Source organism: Eulemur rufifrons, chromosome 7 (assembly GCF_041146395.1).
Source record: "Eulemur rufifrons isolate Redbay chromosome 7, OSU_ERuf_1, whole genome shotgun sequence".
NCBI classification, from domain to species: domain Eukaryota; kingdom Metazoa; phylum Chordata; class Mammalia; order Primates; family Lemuridae; genus Eulemur; species Eulemur rufifrons.
This window is the reverse complement of record NC_090989.1, coordinates 91,669,444-91,690,000: the sequence shown is the minus strand read 5'-3', so window position 1 is coordinate 91,690,000 and position 20,557 is coordinate 91,669,444. Positions and strand designations below refer to the sequence as shown.

Below are 20,557 nucleotides of genomic sequence, written 5' to 3'. Positions count from 1 at the left end.
ATCAGGATGGCCGCTAGGAAAGATTTTGACCAACAGATCTAATGTAAACTGGAGTCTCAAGCAAGAAGCAACAAGTAAGGTGAGATGTGAAAGAAGTAGGAATTCATCAAATACAGATACAGATGTATGTGTGGGAGAGAGAGAGAGAGACAGAGATGGGAGGATACAGGAGGGAAAGGAAGGCGTCTAGGAGGAGAAGTCCAAGCAGAGCTAACACAGACCCAGAGGAGGAAAGGCCTTGGGGTGTTAGAGGGATGAATGAAGACAGTGGGGAAGAGGGATAAGGGTGGGCTGGAAAGCCAGCAGGGCCAGACCATGCAAAGCCTCGAGGGCTCTCCTGCAGACCATGACCTTCACACACCTCCGCATGAGAGAAAGCACTGCAAGTCAAGAAAGCAAAGCAGATATTGGCCAGTACGTCTGAGCAGTAAATATAGGGTGGTGAATGAAATGTCTCATTTTCAGGTATTTTCTTACCTCAAAGGAAAGTTCTGATTGATTCTAGGGAAAAAATTTTAGAAAGCAGGCACATTTGAGGATATAATCACTAAAAGTCATAACACCCTAATGTCTTATAAATTTTTATGGCCTTTTTCTTATGGGGACTTCAAAAGCCCCTCACATAGGGGAAAACAGCTAACACACTTGAGCACCTACTATGTGCCAGGCACTGTGCTGGGTGTTTTCTAAATACATTCTCTTGTTGTAATTCTCACAAAAATTTTAAAATAATTCCTCCATGTTTTAACTGAGAATACAGAGACTAACTAAATTGTCCAACCTCAGAAAACTACCAAGAGGCCTGAATCCTAGTCCACCTGACTCCAAATTCCATGTACTTTCCACAGTAAAGACAGTGGTCTTTTTTCACATTGGTGTACCCGCCAGTCAAAATGGGCTATCACTTTAATCTATTGGTATGAAAAAACTATGGTGATGGTTTTATGTAGGTTGTCAAAGACTGACATACTAAATGTGAAAAATTAAAATTTAGTTATGTTTTTCTCAGGTAAGTAAAGCCTCCCCTTTTCATTTTAATTGAAATGGTTTCTTTGTCCTATAAACTGTCCCATAAATACTCTTCATCCTAACCTCCACCCAAACTATTGAGCCCTACCGGCTAGCTTGCCTTCAACACTCTGAAATCTTCAAGGACTGTGGGAATGCTTCTTGGTAGTAAGGAAGGTCCTTCGCCTTCAAGAGGACAGATATGAGGTGTGTACAGGTGGCTCACTGCCCCTCACTGCTCTTCCTCCTTCTCGTCTAGTCCCCATCCTCTGCCCCCGTGCCCCTGCCGCTTGCCCTGCTGCTGCCATTCCTCCCCATCTCCTTTCCTCTTTCTTTCTCACCTCTTCAGTCGCGTCACCCAGGCCTCTCAGGCTTTGTGTCAGTAAGCTGGTCTTTTGTAGACATCACCAGCCACTTTTCCTTCCACCAATCACAGTACAGGGCCCTTTAGTGTTCCCCTGCTGTGTTTGTCTTTGTCAGTGGGTGACAGGCTACCTGTTCACCGAAGAGGTGGGTGGTTTTTGTTCTTCAAAAAGCAGATGAAGGTAGATGAGCTGCTTCTAAGACACATCCCAGAAGCCTGTGCTTTCCAGTAGGCTGCTCTCTGGAAGATTAAGGGGCATATTTATACGTATATGCTTTCTGCTGCTACTGTCTGCAAAATGTCAATGATCAACTTATTAAAGGATGGTTTCTTTCTTAGCATTACATTTTTGAGTTCTTTTGGGGAAGGCTGTCTGTTATTTGATGGTTTTTGTTGTTTTTGTTGTGTTTTGGTTTTGCTATCCTCATTGACAACACATGGCAAAAATTCTTATAAGACTTTTCTGTACTTCACAAATTAACAAAAAAGAATATGCATTTCTGTTACAACCAGGAAAAGGAATTAAACTTTATAAAAAATAAATAACCCCAGGAAAAAAAGCAAATCATTACCCCAAAATGACAGAAAATGTCAGTTAAAACAACAAGTTGAAGCTGGGTGTGGTGACTCATGCCTGTAATGTTAGCACTTTGGGAGGCTGAGGTGGGAGGATCTGATTGCTTGAGGCCAGGAGTTTGAGAACAGACTGAGCACGAGCAAGAGTCTGTCTCTATGAAAAATAGAAAAATTAGCTAGGCATGGTGGCACACACCTGTAGTCCCAGCTACTCAGGAGGCTGAAGCAGGAGGATCACTTGAGCCTGAGTTTGAGGTTGCAGTGAGCTATGATGATGCCACTGTACTTTAGCCCAGGAAACAGAGCGAGAACTTGTCTCAGGAAAAAACAAACAAAAAAAAACAAGTTGAAAACTTAAAGCTGAACACAAATCTACTAATACATTGATTGTTTAAGGATATTAATCAATTCATAACTTTCAACTATATGTCTTAGCATGTTATGTTATATTGGGCATTATAAACAATTCTGAGACAATGTTGAGACTGCCCATTCAAAAAACCTTAAAAATTTTTTCACAATGTCTAGAATATAATTTATTCTAAAAATTTGAAGATAAATATATTATTCCAACGGAAATGTGTGTGTGTGTGTGTGTGTGTGTGTGTGTGTGTATCTCTTCATTGCCTTTCACTAACTTCTTGGATATGTCCCTATATGGAGAAACCTCTTGTTTCTATTAAGTCAAGGTAGAACAAACATTACTGCAATGACTGCTATATAGTGAGATGTAAGCTTTTCATCTACATTTATATGGAGCAAATAGGTTTCATTCTTAACTAAGTATAAGTCATCACGCTAATACTGTATCTCAAAGATCTCCTCAGCTGTGATTCCCATTAGTTGCTAACAGTTTTTGCTTGTTTGATTTCTTTGTTATTGCTTGGAGGTGGGGAGAGAAATATAAAGTATTATACAATTCTTAAGATAATGTTTTGAATCAGGAATTTATAGACTAAAGGGAATATGCTATCTCTCTCCCTGGAAACTCAACCATAATGCTTCACGCACACATGTCAAGTGCTTCACCTCAATTCCAGCACTATGAAATAAAATTTTTCTTACCTCCATCACCATTTATAAAAAAAAAAACACTAAGAAACATGGGGTTCAAATCTAACAGCCTGCATTTCTCCCAGCTATATAGGCTGCTTACAAAGTTCTCATGAAGAAACTAAGATGCAGGCCGGGCAAGGTGGCTCATGCCTGTAATCCTAGCACTCTGGGAGGCCGAGGTAGGTGGATCGTTTGAGTTCAGGAGTTCGAGACCAGCCTGAGCAAGAGCGAGACCCCATTTCCACTAAAAACAGAAAGAAATTATATGGACATCTAAAAATATATATAGAAAAAATTAGCCAGGCATGGTGACACATGCCTGTAGTCCCAGGTACTTGGGAGGCTGAGGCAGGAGGATCGCTTGAGTCCAGGAGTTTGAGGTTGCTGTGAGCTATCATGATGTCACGGCACTCTAGCCCGGGCAACAAAGTGAGACTCTGTCTCAAAAAAAAAAAAAGAAAAAAAAAAAAAGAAAAGAAAAGAAACTAAGATGTACTGGGGACTTTATTCACCAGTGTCATTCCCCATGGGAGGAGACCGCAGAACTCTCTCATAGGAGACAGGAGAGTTTAACCCATTGCTTAAAAAGATGATGTCATGTTACTGAAAAACGCCTCAGTTGAATTGAAAAAAGGAATTTACATTAACTTGCTCTGAGAAGACTCTTGATTTTTTTATTTCTGGTGAATAACACTGTGATATGTTACATGTTTTAGCTCTCAATATCCAGAACATTTAAAATTGATAGGCCTTTTAAATCTATGGCCATGAACCAGGGACTTGCCAATATTCCTAATGGAAGTTTCCAAAAGTACATAACAATACATATATTGACTTCTTGTTTCAATGAGTATCAAGATTAATTGTCCCTGTAAAGGTAAATAAATATTGACAGAGGTTTCACTTTGGTCCATATTTTCCACTCAGGTCAATAAATCTTGGTATTCACCTCAACTCAAGTCAATATCAGATGATTATTAATTCATGGTATACTTGACTAGCAGACCAAACTACAACTTAACATATAGAACGTAGTGCTGCAGACCAATTTATGCTCAAATAAATACATGGAATGAAAAACTATTGAATTGTTATATTTATCTAATGGAAATAAAAGTCCAATCTACAGAGGCATTTAAAAGAATCTGTTGTTATTCTATGATATTTGAATTTGTCTAATACATAAAAAATGATTCATTTTATCTCACAATTCAACATTTTACTTTGCATATAAATCTCATTCCTGCTTGCCCCTACTGGTGAGTTTTATATATTAATATGTAAATGTTTATATGAGAAAAAATAGGAGAAAGAAGAGAAAAAAGAAGGAGAAATTTTAAAAAGAAGCAAGAAAAAATGGGAGAAAAAGGAAAGACAGAGGAAATAAAGCTAAAAAATGGAGCCAAAGAAGAAATTGATGAGAATTGAGAGACATAAAAAAAAATACAGAAGGAAAAGAGGTAATCAAATCAGAGAGAAAAAAATTAAAATACCACAACTGATTAGTGTGTATTTTCATAGATTTCAGCAAAAAGATATTTATTTGTTTCCAATATTCTCCTCCATTTAAAAAGATGCTTATGCCCAATTCTAATGACATCATAAATATTCTAGTTTTTCATTCAGGATCTAAAATGCAAATAGCTATTAACTTATATAAATAACTCAAATAAAATTTAGAGCAAATATTTTTTCACAGTAAATTTAGGACAAACTGATTAAAATTTTAAGGGATTGAGACATCTCAGCTAATAATGGGGAAAATAAGTAAATAATAATAATTGGATTTTTCACATGAAATTATGGCATTTTTAATTTCCACTAACATTTAAAGATAGGCTGCTTAAAAAAAATTGCTCATCAACACTAGAAATTGACAAGCATATCAAAAGAGTTATTGATCCTTATAGTGTATCAGATCAGATACATTCGTAGTAAAGCAAGCACCAAGACTGATAACATAAGCTGTTTGATTTTATTCCAGGAGTGCTTTGCCCATTAACTGGGCTTCAACTTCACATTCCTAAAACACTGCTTTTCTAATCTTTATTGTTGCTCTTTTAAATAAAAACAAGATTAAAAACATCTGTCTTTGTTCTTCAAAACTTGATATAAGCCAGAACTTTGATTAGTGTTTACATTAACTGATCACTTTATATTCAATAAAATATTTTTAAATGCAAATTTATCTTAGACATAACACATTTTCTAAGAATTGAGTCATTCATTGACTTAAATTTATCAACCAAAAAAAAAGCATTGGTAACTTGGAGTAGAAGGTCACCATAAAACATCTCTAGGTAACTAAGACACTACTTTAAACCACTAGGAGAATTTTGTTGGTAAAAGAAGCTTGAAGATCATCTCATGCAACCTTTTTCACTTTAAAAGAGAGAAACCAAAGCAAGAGAGAAGACATTCAGCTAATTAGTAGCAAAGGCAAGTGAGAATTCAGATCTCCTTATTTTACTAAAAAGGCAGTGTGATCAGAGGCACTCTCTTTACTTTTCATCTTTCAAAACGCAATTTGGCAATGAAATATACACTATTATATTTAGCTAATAAATCCCCCAACAGAGATGACTTTGAAAGATAAGATTTTTCAACTGAGGTGTAAATTCAATTCTTCCTTCAAATACATACGTACACATACACTGTCCCAGAGATACTACCAAGTCTGATGGGGTTTTAGGTGTGGAAATATGAAAAGCCCAGGAATACAAAATGATAAACTCTCCCTTTGTGCTTTTAATTATTCCTTAAAAAACAAACCAACCAACAACAACAACGCATAAAAGCACTACTCTGAAATGCGTAAGTTAAGTCCTGAATAATAGTAAAAGTTTACCCAGTAAAAGAAGATAGCAAATGATGGAGCCACACCTGCTATGACACTGAAACAAAAGAGCTTGTGATATATTCCAGGGATCACAAGCTTTTCATGTGAAGCATCAGTGTCTATGAGGGAAGAGAGTTGAGATCAGAAAACACAAAGCAGGGAGCAGATCTTTCCAAGTGGTTAAAGTTTGTTCTGTATCTTCGTGGTAAGCCACGAAGGATTACTATGATCATAAGCTCCTTGAAGAAAGATCATTTGGGCATCAGTGCTGAGGGTATGTGGAACCAAATAATGCCAGAGGCACAAAAATTTTTTTATAATATTTTTGATCATCCAGAAGGGGAAAGATAATACCTGGATAATTAACCAATGTGGGTTATAAAGAAGAAAAAAGCTATCTCCTGGGATTTAGGCTTGAAATAGAGAATAAGGAATAGACTCATAAGGTCAAATATAAATTCAATCTGGAGTTTCCAAACTGCAGAACCAAATGCCATACTGCAAATTTAATGTAGGCTCTACAAGATTACTTCAGATAAAGCCTTGTGAAAATGAGCTCACAGCCCAAAATTACAAAACATTCCTTGTACAAGGACATATTCCTTAGGAGAGAGAATAAGCAGACAAAAGGAACTTTAGCGTTACACATAACCTGATAGACCTGTAGAATCATCTGAAAGAGACTATAAAACGTTTCTTTAATAATTAAAAATGTAAAATAAGGATCCAAAACCAAAAGATAGAAAGAAGATATTATTTTTCTAATGATAGATTTTTTTTTCAAACTAAATAAAACTTAATAATTTTAAAAATACAACTACTTTAAGGGAAACATCAATAGATGAACTCACACCAAAAACAAAGAGATGTAACTAGAGAAAAAGTTTTTAAAAAGCAGATTACTACAGAGGAACTATAATAAACTAACAGCGGGATCCTCAGCAACATTAGAAGCTTTAAAAATGGAATTATATAATCAGTATGCTGAGTATGCCAACCTTCAATTGTATGGTACAAAAAATTATCATTGAAAAAGGGAGAAAAATAAAGAAAATTTACTACTCACAAAGCATTGCTAAAAGAATACTAAAAAATATACTTCAAGAAAAATCACATTGAACACAGAAGGAAGGAATAGGATGCAAAAAACAATGGTGAGAAAATAAATGGGTAAATAGTGTTTATAAATCTAAATAATCGTAATTGCCTTACTAACAATGACTCATTTGGAAGTCATAAATTCAAGGAGAAACTAAAACACTGGGCAGCAATCAGCATGGAAGCTGGAGGTGGAGGAGGAGGAGAATTTGAATTAATGCGCTCTACAGCGCTCACACATTCCAGAAGGAGGGTAAATATTGTTTAATAGGAGATTTTGTTAAGTATGCACATTAAATATTTACTAGTGCTTATTAAAAGAACACAAATAGAATACATTAGAGGAGAAAATAAAGAATAAAGAAAATTCAGCCAATTTTACAGGAAGCAAGAAAAAAGAAAGAAAAACAAGTGGAGAGAAGACCAAGAAACAAACAGAAAGCAGGGCAAATATAAAACAGAAAACAAGCTAAAAGGAATAAATCCAAACAGATCCCTAATCACAGTAGATATCGATAGACTAGAAGAAAGAGAATGATAGCTTTTATTTAAATAAAAAATCCAGCTATAGGTTATTCTGGAGAGATACATGCAAAAAGAAAAGAAAAAGGACTTACAGTTTGGAAGTAAGTGGATTAAAAAGACATACCAAAAAAAAGCTGGAGTGGTTATGCCAATATGAAATAAAGTATACTTCAACGCAAAAATCATTATTCCCTAATTGTTACAAAATGACAAAAGGAAAACTTTACCAGGAAGATACAGTATTTGGAATTTGTAGGCACCTAATATTATATTTTAACCTCCAAAAGCATGAAGCCACAATTAATAGAATTACAAGAAATAAATTAACAAATTCACAATTACAAGGCAAATTTCAACGAACTTCTTTCAGTAATTAATAAAGAAGACCCCAAATTAGTAGAAACACATAATATCTGAACACCAAAATTAATGTTTGACTTAACATATATAGAAATCTGTATACAATAATTATTTTTCCAGCTTATGTGAAGTATTTACAAAAATTTGCCACATCTAACTACAAAGAAAGCACAGTATAATAAAAATAAATAACAAAAATATAACACCACTTATATATTTAGAGATTTTAAAGAATATCAAATAATGTGTCAAAAGAGAAATCACAGCCTGGTGTGGTGGCTCATGCCTATAATCCCAGCACTTTGGGAGGCTGAGGCAGGGGGAGAACTTGGAGCCTGGAAGTCAAGAACAGCCTGAGCAACATAGCGAGATCCCTTCTCTACAAAAAATTTAAAAATTAGCTGGGCAAGGTAGTGCAAGCCTGTAGTGCTAGCTACTCTGGAGACTGAGGCAGAAGGATCATTTGAGCCCACAAGTTCGAGGCTGCAGTGAGCTATAATGATGCCACTGCTCTCCAGCCCAGGAAACAGAGCAAGACCCTGTCGCAAAAACAAAAACCAAAAGAGAGAGAGGGAGAGAAATCATGATAGAAATTATAAAATATTTTAAACTAAATAACATTGAGAACATTATATATCAAAACTTGTGAAAAGCAGCTAAACCAATATTAGAGGAAATTTAGAGCCTTAAATGTTTATATTAGAAGTGAAGTCAAATGAAAACCAATGAATGAATCCAATTCAAAAATTTAGAAAAAGATCAACAGAATAAAAAGCAAAAGTTTTCTAAAAGAAAAAAAACTTAAAAACTAATAAAACAGACAAAATTTTGACATTTAAATATATAAAAAAAGAGGAGGCATAAAGGAAAACATTAGTAATTTAAAAGGAAACATATAGATACACAAGAGATTTTTAAATGCTTAAAAGAATACTGTGAACAACTTTAAGTCAACAAAGTTGAAAATCTAGACAAAAGAATAATTTCTTAGAAAAATAAATTGACTACTAAATTGACTCAAAGAAAGAGCAAATCTGAATATAACCATTTAAGAAGTTGAATATGTAACTGACTTTCAAAATATATTAACCTAGTATTAAAATGGAGTTTTTAACAGACCTTCAAGTAACCAGTTATCCCATCTTACAGAAATTGTTTCAGAGAACATATAAAGAAGGTGGCAAGTCAAATCAATTTAAATGAAAATACAATGGGATTTTTTGTGAAACTTGACAAGTTCATCATAAAATTTGTATAGAAGAAAAATGACTATGATAATCTTGAGAAAAAAGAAGGGAAGATCTGGCTTACAGATATTAAGGTGTACTAAAAAGACGTAGCAGTTTTTTAAAGTGTTAGCAGCATGAAGATAAAGAAATAGACCCATACCTTTATGGGCACTTGATATATAATGGAGGTGGCATTCTAAATCATTCGGTAAAGATTAACTGTTTAATAAATATATTCAGAACATTTGGTTAGTCATACAAAAAAGGATAAAACTGAATTGCTACCTAGTACCCAAATACAAAAATAAATTTCAAATAAATACCTAAATCTGTAAAGTAAAACAAATTTTTAAAAAGAAAAGAAAATAACTATGATATCAGTCAAAACAATTTCTAAAACAAGATATAATCATACATAAAAGTATAAATACATAAAAGTATAAAAAGGAATATTCATAGATTTGACTATTTCAAAAATAGAAATACCTGTTAAGCAAAGTTAATGATTAACAAAGTGAAGGACAAGCCACAGACTAGGAGAAGACCTTGCAATGCATATAAGAAACAAAGGATTAGCATCAAATAAAATTGAATAAAAAATGCTTCCAAATGATATGACACATAATTCACAAAAGTGAAACCTAAGTGGCCAATAAACATGAAAAGGTGTTCAGCTTTATTAGTAGAGAGGGAAAGTCAAAATGAGACCCCTTTAGATTGTCAGAAATTAATAACTCTGATAATACCAAGCATTATACCAGGGCAGTGGATCAGGGGAGATCTGGGGAAAACAGAAACTCAATCACTGTTATTAGGAGTGTAAAGGGTACAATCAATACAAGCTGGAATTAGGTGGCAAAGTTAAAGATGCATATAACCCATGACCCAGCAATTTCAAGTCTAGATATCTATCCTAAAAAAATTGTCATACATGTGCACAAGGAGACCCAAACAAGATGCTCAATATAGTATTGTTTGTGACAGCAGAAAAGCAGAAACAACTCAACTCTTTCTAAGTAGAGGAACAAATTAATAAACTGTAATATATTTGTAAAATAGAATATTATACAGTTGGAATGAATAAATCTGTTGAACCTTTATAAGCTTGGATTAATCTCAAATACAAGATGTTTAATGAAAAAAGCAACTTGAAGGATGATATGTACAGTATATCATTTAAGTACATTTTTAAATATACCAAAAGAGTATTTATAGTTTATGATGGAGCACATATAGTAAAAGTACAAAAATGACCATGGAACTACTTCACACCAATTTCAGGATAGGAGAAGAGGAGTGAGAGAAAGGAGGTATAGACTGTTCATTATATTTCTAATGTTTTCTTTCTTTCATAAAAGAATTAATTAGCAGATATGCAAAATGTTAATATCTGGGTATATAGGTACTTTTTTCTGCTCTTTTTCATACATTTGAAACATTTCATAATTAAAAATAAAATTAATTGAGTATGTAATATGAAAAAAGAGGATAGATATTTCTATTGAGAAATCCTGCCCACAAATGAGCATCCTGGAGTCAGGCCTAGGGCTACACCACAGACAATTGCTGACCAAAGCAGAACCACCCAGGGCATCCTAACCAAAGGGCCTGGAGTTTCCTCCAGGTTTCATGAGGATGGACTAGGGATGATGCTAGAAAAAATCCTCTAGGTTAATGATTTCCAGACCAATGCCTTCAAGTATCAGTAACTGAAATAAATAAATTTTATAAATACACACACTAACATTATTTTACAAAAGGAGAAGTATTATAACAGAAAAATAAGAATAATCTCGAAATAAACACAAGTCTTTTAAATGTCATTAATTTATCTTCATAAGTAACTACATTTCTCTCATCATTCTCATTTTGCCTCAAAACAGTAAAAACTTCCTAATAAACTAGGAGAATCCCATACCCCAATATTTGGGGACTGCTTGTTTCAGGAACATACCTGGTATTCAGTTAGCAGCTAGAACCCAGATTATCAACAAAACTAGCATTGTGATAAGACATTTGCACTGACCTCAAATGGAGTTTAGAAATTATATGATGAATTTTCATCTTCCTCATCAGTCCTCCCAGTTTCATGTTTCAATGAGTAACATGGGCTGTCCAAGACTAAATGCACAATATGCTATGAATCACATCACATTCATTTATTGTCAAGTATAGAACATTGTTTCTGTTGCTAGTTCAAGAAGTAATAGAATTCCATCCATTTTTGCTATACCTTGTCTTGCTTATTTTTGTTTAACTCAGTAAAACATGTACAGAGTGTATTTAAATATTAGAAAAACACTTTTATTTGGGACTACAATCCTTAAAGATAAATGCTTTTAAATCTTCCCAAGTTTGGTACATTAACATTGTCTTCAGTTCTGCTCATCAGAGACACACATTCAGTCTCCTGCGGTCAGTGACATGGCCCTACTGTCTGTGAAGAAGAGTTTTAGAGGAAGAGAAAACACATAATGTCAAAAATAGATATCCAAGGCTACTTGGATTCCACAGCAAGTGAGAGTGAGGGAAAATTGGGAGCTAAGAAGGAATTAGTTCTTCATGAACATTAAATATGGCCTAGTTGATTAACTCAACGATAACGTCAGTCAAGTCAATTGTGTAACAGCACGACCTGCTGAATAAATGGGTCACTTTTCCATTCACTCCCATGTCCAATTCCAAAGCCATGACTATAGGTTTAGCCAACCTCAGGACTTGTCATCCACAGAATTTCTATCCTGAACCATATATAAAAATCTCTGTCTTCAATGTATTTTCAACTTAAGTATGAAATATGAAATAACTACTTCGGTAAGCACAGAGTCACAAAATTATATAAAATATCAAGTTAAATATAGTTATTTAAATATGTGTTAATACTATTATTATGTAATGCCACCTATAATACTATTAGTGGAGAAATCATGATAAATAGAATGCTCACAAAAGTTAATCCATATTTAGAAACAAGCATACCTACCTCTCTTATTTAAATAGTGGAACAATATAGTCGAAAAGCTATAGTCAAACAATGTGCAATCTTACTGTTCAAGCACTGAAACTAAACCTGATATGTATTTAAATCACTGCATTCTGTGATTCTTCCTTTGCCCCAGCCATACCATGCAACTTCCTTCATTCATTCAAAAAGATATTTGAGCATTTGCTGGATACCAGGCACCGGGCACAAAAACAGAGCTCACAATTAAATTATAAGTTATGGTTTATTCGATCCAGTAGCATGCCTTATAAAACTTGATTCTAAATATCTGTGCAACACTGTCATTTTATTTTCCTTATCTCTGAAATGAATAATTGAAGTTTTAATCTCTTACAAGGCCTAAATGGTGCTTCTCCCTTCTCAGCAGCAGGAGCTACCACCAATAACAAAACCACATTGCCGCCTCCTTCACTTTGCAGTTCTCTTAGAATCTCAGGATCACACTCTGCTTTGAACACTGTCTTACATACTTTTTAAATATAAACATAATGGGTAACTCAAGTTCTTCAGATGGAAAATAATTTAATCGTAGTAATGTCTGACTCTGCATATAATGCTGTCTGAAACAGAAGCAGCCCTGACATTTTATGAATAGGGAAATGAGAGAGCGTGTTAAAGAAGGCTTGACAGCAACAATGAAAGAACGAAGATTCAACTTAAGCTGTTGAAAGCCTAACAAGATGAAGACAGGCAGGAGAATCTCTTTAAATGTGATGAAATAAGGCCTGAAGGGAAGGAACCATAGAGAGATTGACGAGTATACACTTTGAAACAGAAGATGAATGTGTTCAACCTGACAGTAACATGTGGTTAAATTAATCAAAGCACCAATAGCCTTAAACGGTAAGAAAGAATGCAGATTTATGCAGCAATCATCTTTGATGGTAGGTGTGAAATTTGAGAGAGATCAAAGAGGCAGAGTTTTTGAGGGAAAATCATTGTTATGATTATATAGCATTCTCATAATATGTAAACGTGACTACTGACCATTTCACTGTCTTCTCTGCTTGCCTTGTGTTTTATTTCCTCCACTTTAATAATTTAAACAGGAGACTAATATCAGCTTTTATTACCCAAAGGAAGTATTTAATTTTAAGTGATTTTGCTCTTGTGATATTCAATGATGAATTTTTGAGAGGGAAATTTTTCAGAGAGTAAGCTTATTGGCAAAATTAACAAGTTGACAGTTTCCACTGCCCGGTTCTTCCGCTCCAGCTTCCGAGGGCAAGATGCAGCCCAAATACCATGCCTACTCTTTGCCTCACTCTTGATCCAAGCCACTCTGCCTCGCAAAAATGCTTCCCAGGAAGCCAAATGCCACAAGTTCTAACTACTGAGGATACTATTAAAACAGTGAACAAATAAAAACATTTTCAAAACATTCTCAAGGATAAGCATTGAAATAAATTAGCTATTAGCTGACTAAAATGGCCAACAAATCAAAAACACTGCATTGAATACATTTATCACCGAAGTTTTACTATATACCACTGAGATCTTCATACTTTCACCTATCTGCATTAATTAATTGAGAGCACAATCTTTTAAAACAGTTATTCCTCCAGGGCATAGAGGATAGTGATGGATTCCAGAGCATCTGTATTTTGCAAAAGCTCCCCATGTGTTGATTCTGATTCATCTTACTACTCCAAACTTTCAACTGAGCGGCACTGCCTTACAACGTGAAGAAAGCTTTTTGTTGTATATTAAACTGTTCCACCCATGATGCCATTCACCATCAGCCTTCTCATTAAAAATCAATGATGATAATCCATGGAATGGAAGAGAATCAATAAATGGCAATAGTGAGGAGTGAGGATGGAGAAGAGAATCCTGTTTGAAACTCGTATCTAGGTTAAATCTTCCCTGTTGTGAGTTAGTCACTTTTCTCCTATGAGAAGGATTTGGAAGACATTTGGTCACCATGCTTTTCTTAATAGTCCTTCATACAGTTGAGGACAGTTATTAAGTCACCTCTAAACTTTCTCAATACCGGTAATCCTGATTCCATTCATCTTTTTTCATCAGTGCTGTTTTCCAACCCGTTAATCATTTTCATTGCTTTCCCCTGGACCCTATCCAAGTTCTCCACGTATCTTTAAGCTTCTGTGAATTATGTGACCGGTTTACAGCTTTGATAAGGTTGGGTGGTGGAAAAGGTAGAATCTCATCACAATAGACTGTATGGGGGAGGGCAGGGACCGGGGAGCAGATAGTTCAATTGTATGGGAAATTTCAACACAAGTATGATATTCATTTAAGTCTTCACTCCATGATAATTATTTCTAAACATACCACACTGTAATATCTGGGCTACAATTAAAGACTGTATTTTATATGGATGTCTTTTTAGGGCCAACCTGTGGCTGGTTCTTTTACATAATAGAGAAAAGAGACTACATTTTTCAAAAGTATAGTTGTTTCTTGAGTGGAAATAAATGTTTAATTGCAAAGAAGTGAGAAATGGAGAGGGTATATCCATTATGTCTCCAATATTCACTCTTTTCATGGCCCTTCCAAATGAGGCGAAATGGCCCAAACCTGAATATATTGGTAGTTTGGATACCACTCTCACAGTCAAAACTATGACCCAATCATTCACAAAAGCTCTTCAGTTCCAAAGCCATTAGCCAGGCTGGACTTATGGAAGGCAGCATGGCACAGTGATGGTGATTTGTGGCTGGCCACTTACAAGCTGGGAACTTTCAGCAAGCTGGGACTCCTCTCCTCTCCTCTTGGAAGAGACAATAGTAGAACTGCATCATAGGAATGATGTGAGGATTTGTGGCTACACATGTAAAGTCTTCAGAACAGTGCCTAGCTGTAAGCGTAACGACCCTACCAGAAAAGGGGTTGACTCCAACTATCAGTCATGAGCATGGAGAGCAAACGGGTACACACAAATCTGTTCCCTTGGATGTGCATAGAGGACATGGGAGCCTCCTCAATCGAGATAACACACAGTTGTTATGGGGAAAGTAGAAGGCAAAGAAAACACTGTCATGGCCAATGGCAGAATATCTCACCACTAGAAGCAAGTCAGGGATCTGCACAGTCCATCAAAAGTTCACTGGAATTCAGTGGATAGCTAGTGGCCTCCAGGAGCTTTAAAGACTCCCTTGAAGAGAGACAACACATTTGTCTTTGGAAATATATTCTCATGTTAGAACCAATGTGCATATGGAAATTATTATTATCCCTTGGCTAAAGACTTTAGTTATAAAACATTTGTGGTGTTTGTAACCTATAAGAGGGATTTTCCTCAAATTTTCTAAAACTGCATCATTTTTTTAAGGATCACCATTACCCATAGCTCATTTGAGATCAAGTGAATCGTCAAATTAATGTGTTTTCGCAGGAAACCGATTCCGTTACTTCCTTAAAGAGAGCGCTGCTCTTCCCAAGGGTTATCGGCAAGCTGCTACTCTGGCTTCTTGTGCCAGTTGCTCTTCCTGACTGGCCATTTCCCCTCTGGCTGGAGATAACCCTGCAATGACTCCAAATTCTTTCATTCGGTATCTGATTCCATCTCCATCACAAAACCTTCCCTAGAACATGGCTGGACGTAAGCATTTCTATGTCTTGGTTCACTCCCAAGATCCCAAGCTGACTTTTGGTTGAACTTTAGTGGAAAATTCAAATCATGTGGCATTCAGAAGAAAAAGAATGGTATTTTTCTTGATTCTGTTTTTTAAACATATAGTAATGAACAATAAATTGTGATGACTATAGAAAAATTTTCTTTGAGACCCCCCCATAAAATAGATTATAGTCCATAAAACACAGCCCATCAATCATAAACCTCAAGAAAGATTTTAGTCCTCTATCCATTCAAGCTATTACCCTATTTCTCTCTTCTTCACTCCCTCTCTTCCTTCTGGAAAAGAGTCTATAAATTCATGTTATTTTAAAATGGGCAGAATCTTTATTTCCTTAATCCCTTGTAGTCTGATTTTGCAATTTTCTTTCATGGCAACATTTTTCTCTCCACTTCCCACATACTGTCAGCAACCAAGTCCTGCTGAATCTTCCCTTACTATGTTGTTCTTCCTATTCATATTGCCACACCTAGTCCAGGTCCTTATCATTTACTCCCAATGTTTCGTTTGCAATAGCCCACTAACTAGCTCTCTAATTCTTCAGTTTTTTTCTCTTACAATTTATCCTGCATGCCTTTGCCAAATTAAATATCCTAAAGCATAATTCTGATTGTATCTCTTCGCATTTCAGACATTCCAATGGCTTCCCATTATGTCTAAATAAAGTTCAACTCATATGAGGTCAATATGTTTGTTGAGCAAATCATTACAAAAAATTCCATATGTAGGCTTTAGCAATTAACTTGCTATTTACTGAATAAAGTCCAAAATAAGTGTTTTCTTTTGTTTCTTAGGCCAACATTCCCCGTATATTCTGTTTGTGGCATCTGAAAAGTTTGAATCACATTGATAAATCAGCTGAAAAAATGAGCTTACTATTTTATACCTTCTCTTCACTAGATTTTTAAAAAATCCTTCAGATTTCAGCTGAATATGCCCTTTATTTCTATTCCTTAAGATTTTATGAATGTTCTCACTATCTTCTTTATTATTGCTTAAACCAAGGAGCCTTGAAATCCAGGATGACAAAATACGTAATTTGTACCAAAGTTCTCAATTATTTCTTCCATATCACTTAAATGTAATTTGAACACATCATATCTTAAATTAATATAAAGAAGACTTGGTAAAAAATACCTTTGTGCAAAATATATATTCAAAATAAAACTCATTTTTAAATCCCATGAAGATAACAGACCAAAATGGCAGGGTAAGTATATGCCAAATTGCCCCCTGTTCAAGTAATGAGAAATAATGGATAACTATTTTTAAAACATTTGAAAGTCCAACCCTATTTAGAAGCAAAAAAGAAAGTTTTCTGTGGACCATAAAATAAAAACGAAATCTGCAATAACAAAGGGTCCTTGGTTAAAAAGAACAGTAAATTTTGGGTTTCAGTGCTCATATAGAAGGGAGCCTGAACATGCCCCACACATGACCCAAGTACCTGCATAAAGCCAGAGTTACCATTGCACTGACAGCCTCAGGACAGAAGGTGAAAATAGTTGTATCCACACTATCACAAGACCTGGTGGAACTGAGGCAACTGCTTAATTGCCATACAGGGAGGAATACATTGAAGAAAATTCCCATGCAAGATGAGCTATTAAAAAATAAGTTCACACAAGAAAATCAGCACTGTAAAAGATAATCAATAAATCCAATAGAAGAGAGAACTCATACAAAGAAATAGAAATAGAAATAAGCAACCTGCAAAGGACTTTTAAATAGTGATGTTTAAATTTCTCAAAGAGGAAAAGGAGAATTAGTATCAATGAAACAAAAGTAGGGCTATAAAACAGAACAATAGTTATGGAAAAAAACTAATTGTAAATGTTAAAATGGAAAAGTATGAAATAAAAAAATTCAATACATGGGCTAAAGAATAAACTTGATAGAGCTGAAGAGAAAATTAGTGAACTTAATGATGGAACTGAATATCTCACAGAATATAAAGAAATAAACAAAATGAAATAAAAAGAAGAGATATGAGAATATGGATATATTTATATGTATATGTATATACACTGGAAGGAGAGAACAGAGGAGAGACAATATTTAAAGAGATCGTGGCTAAAAGTTTTCCAAAATTAAAAAAAGACACCAGCACTTGAAAGAGTCACAAAAAGTATCAAAAAATAAAAATCCAAACCTTGAGATTTTGTAGTGAAACCTCAAAAGATCAAGGATAAAGAAAAAAGCTTTCAGAGAGAAAAACACAGATTACCCACAAAAGAGAATAATCAGAATGACAGAACTGTTCTCCCCAATAATCAGAGCTGCTAAAAGACAAGGCAAAATAGCTAAACCAGAATTCCATATCCAGTCAAAACATCATTCAAGAGAGAGGACAGGAGACAGGCACAGGCACGGTGCCTCATGCCTGTAATACTAGCACTTTGGTAGGCCGAGCTGGGAGGATTGCTTGAGGTCAGGAGTTTGAGACTAGCCTGAGCAAGAGTGAGACCCAGGCTCTAAAAGAAAAAAAAGAAAAAAAATTAGCTGAGTGTTGTTGGCATACACCTGTAGTCCCAGCCATTTGGAAGGCTGAGGCAGGAGGATTGGTTGAGCCCAGGAGTTTGAGGATATAGTGAGCTATGATGATGCCACTGCATTCTACCCAGGCAACAGAGCAAGACCCTGTCTCAAGAAAAAAGAGAGAGAGAGAGAGAGAAAAAGAAAGATATTCCCAGACTTATAAGAGCTAACTATTCATAAGCTATTTCTGAAAGAAGTACTAAATGATATACTTCAACCTAGGAAAAAAAAAGAAAAGATGAGATGCAAACAACAATGGTGAGCAAATAAGCCAGCAAACATGCTGATGTGTCTAAAGTATTGATTTCTTAAAAAGAAGCTAAAACACAGTAACAAGGGACATGGGAGTTGATGGCCAGAGCATGAAAGAGATTGAAGGGATGTTAAAATGTATTAAAGTCTTTTTCTTCCTAGGGAGGAGGTTAGCAATACTAACGATAGACTTTTTAAGGAAAATTTAAAATTATAATGTGCATTAAGGGAAACCAGTAGAAGAAAAGTGGGAACAAAAACATAGAGCTTGGTAACATTGTCTAAGGTTCTCTTTCCTATGATCTTCTAGGCTCACTATCTCCAGAAGAGATAAAAACATCTTGTGAAAACTATACACTTTGTTTTGTAGTCAATTATGGAAATAGTGTGGAATTTCCAAATTAGGAAGCATTGCCTAATTGATTGATTGAATATAAATCAGTCACATTATATGTTTTTAAGATAATATTTAAAAATTTAATGGTAGGGCAAATGAAAAGGCTTAAAATAATTGACTAAAAATATTAGGAAAAGCATATTTAATAGATCATAAAAGCCTACCAATGGATGCTGTTAGAAGATGTATCTGAAGGTTAAATAAAACTGGATGAAGTACCACACAGCAGAAGTCACTGATGGCATTTGGCCAGGCATTCCATGATACCAGTGGATTAGGTGATCTAATGGGTACATACTCCTTTATCTTCCCTAAGTAGGATGGGTTTCTTACAACCATCCTTTTAAAAATTCCAATCATTTGTTAATTATTCAGCTTTAGAATAAAGTATATAGATGAAACCTGTTCATGTTTAAAGATATAGACAAATTATATTTTAAAAATAGATATATAAAAACTAAATTCAACATTAGAATTTTGAATACTTCAAAATGATAATGGTAGTTGTTTCTGAACAACATGATTATGGGTGATATTTTCTTTTCTAAACTTTTTAATGGTTTGTACAAAAAAATTTTATTGTATTGGTTTTTGTTATATTGCTTTATCATCAAGCAAAAGCAAATGTTTTAAAATTTTAACATTGTCTACATGAATCCATTTTATAAGGATTCAGTTACTAAGTAACTATATAATTTTAAAGAAGGCTTTCAAAACCCTAAGTAATTCTTCCAATACAAAAGTAGTTCTAATTGATTAGATATTTTAGGCTTAATTATTCATCTAAATGTACAATATGAGGTTATACAACATGTTGCTTATTTTAAAAACAGGGCTAAATCTGGTTATATAAACTTAATCTCTTCCACCCATACATTGAAACAGTTGTTAAAATAATAAAGTCTCAATGAGATTAATAGTCCAAGGAAAATCAATTTATTCTTAATTGAAATAAAAATTAAATTAAATTTGACCATTTTCCAGATTTTTGTACACTCAGTGCATTTGTTCATGGAATCCAGGAATGCAACTTACTTCTCCCTTTGTTAGGGCCTGCATTAAAGTAGCTATGCAATCAGGCCCCTCCAGATCCAATGAAACCACTTACTCAGAAGTATTATTCTCATATTTCCAACTATGATTGAGTAATTCTGAGGTTTGCTTAGAATTTGAATATAAATGCCTGGGTTGAGTCAATTATATTAACCTATAGATTCCATTCTGCATGACTCTGTACAATGTAATGAACATTAACAGACTTCCCATTTCCCGTATCTCATTTATTTTTATTATACCACTAGAGCTAAAGACCAGAAAATAGGCATCTGAATTTTAAAAAAGAGTAAAAAGCATGACTACTGAACTTTTTAATAAAATTACTAAAAAACATTTTACAATCAAGATATAATGATGTTCTACTTAATATTTTATTCTCACCAATTAAAAACAATCAATCAAAAAACAGGAAGATCTCTTATGAAAGGCCATGTTTTTAATCCACCTCTGGAATACTCACTTTCTAATGAAAAAATTTAAGTATCGTTTCTGCAAATTCCTATTATTATATTTAGTTCAACAAGCAAGTTTATTATTAACAAAATGAAACATTCATACTTAGACCATTCGCAAGATTTTTAATGACCAGGCTAGTCATTTACCAACTTTCATTGCTTAAAATCTAACAAAGAATTCATTTATATTTGGCTCTCATT

At 34.5% G+C, this 20,557-nt stretch overlaps 1 protein-coding gene across 4 annotated transcripts in view; it reads right to left on the bottom strand.

Moving 5' to 3' along the window:
* The window catches only part of MECOM (MDS1 and EVI1 complex locus), a 540,410-nt gene that overhangs the window by 367,069 nt on the left and 152,784 nt on the right, over positions 1-20,557 (bottom strand). The gene's annotated exons all lie outside the window — the stretch shown is intronic.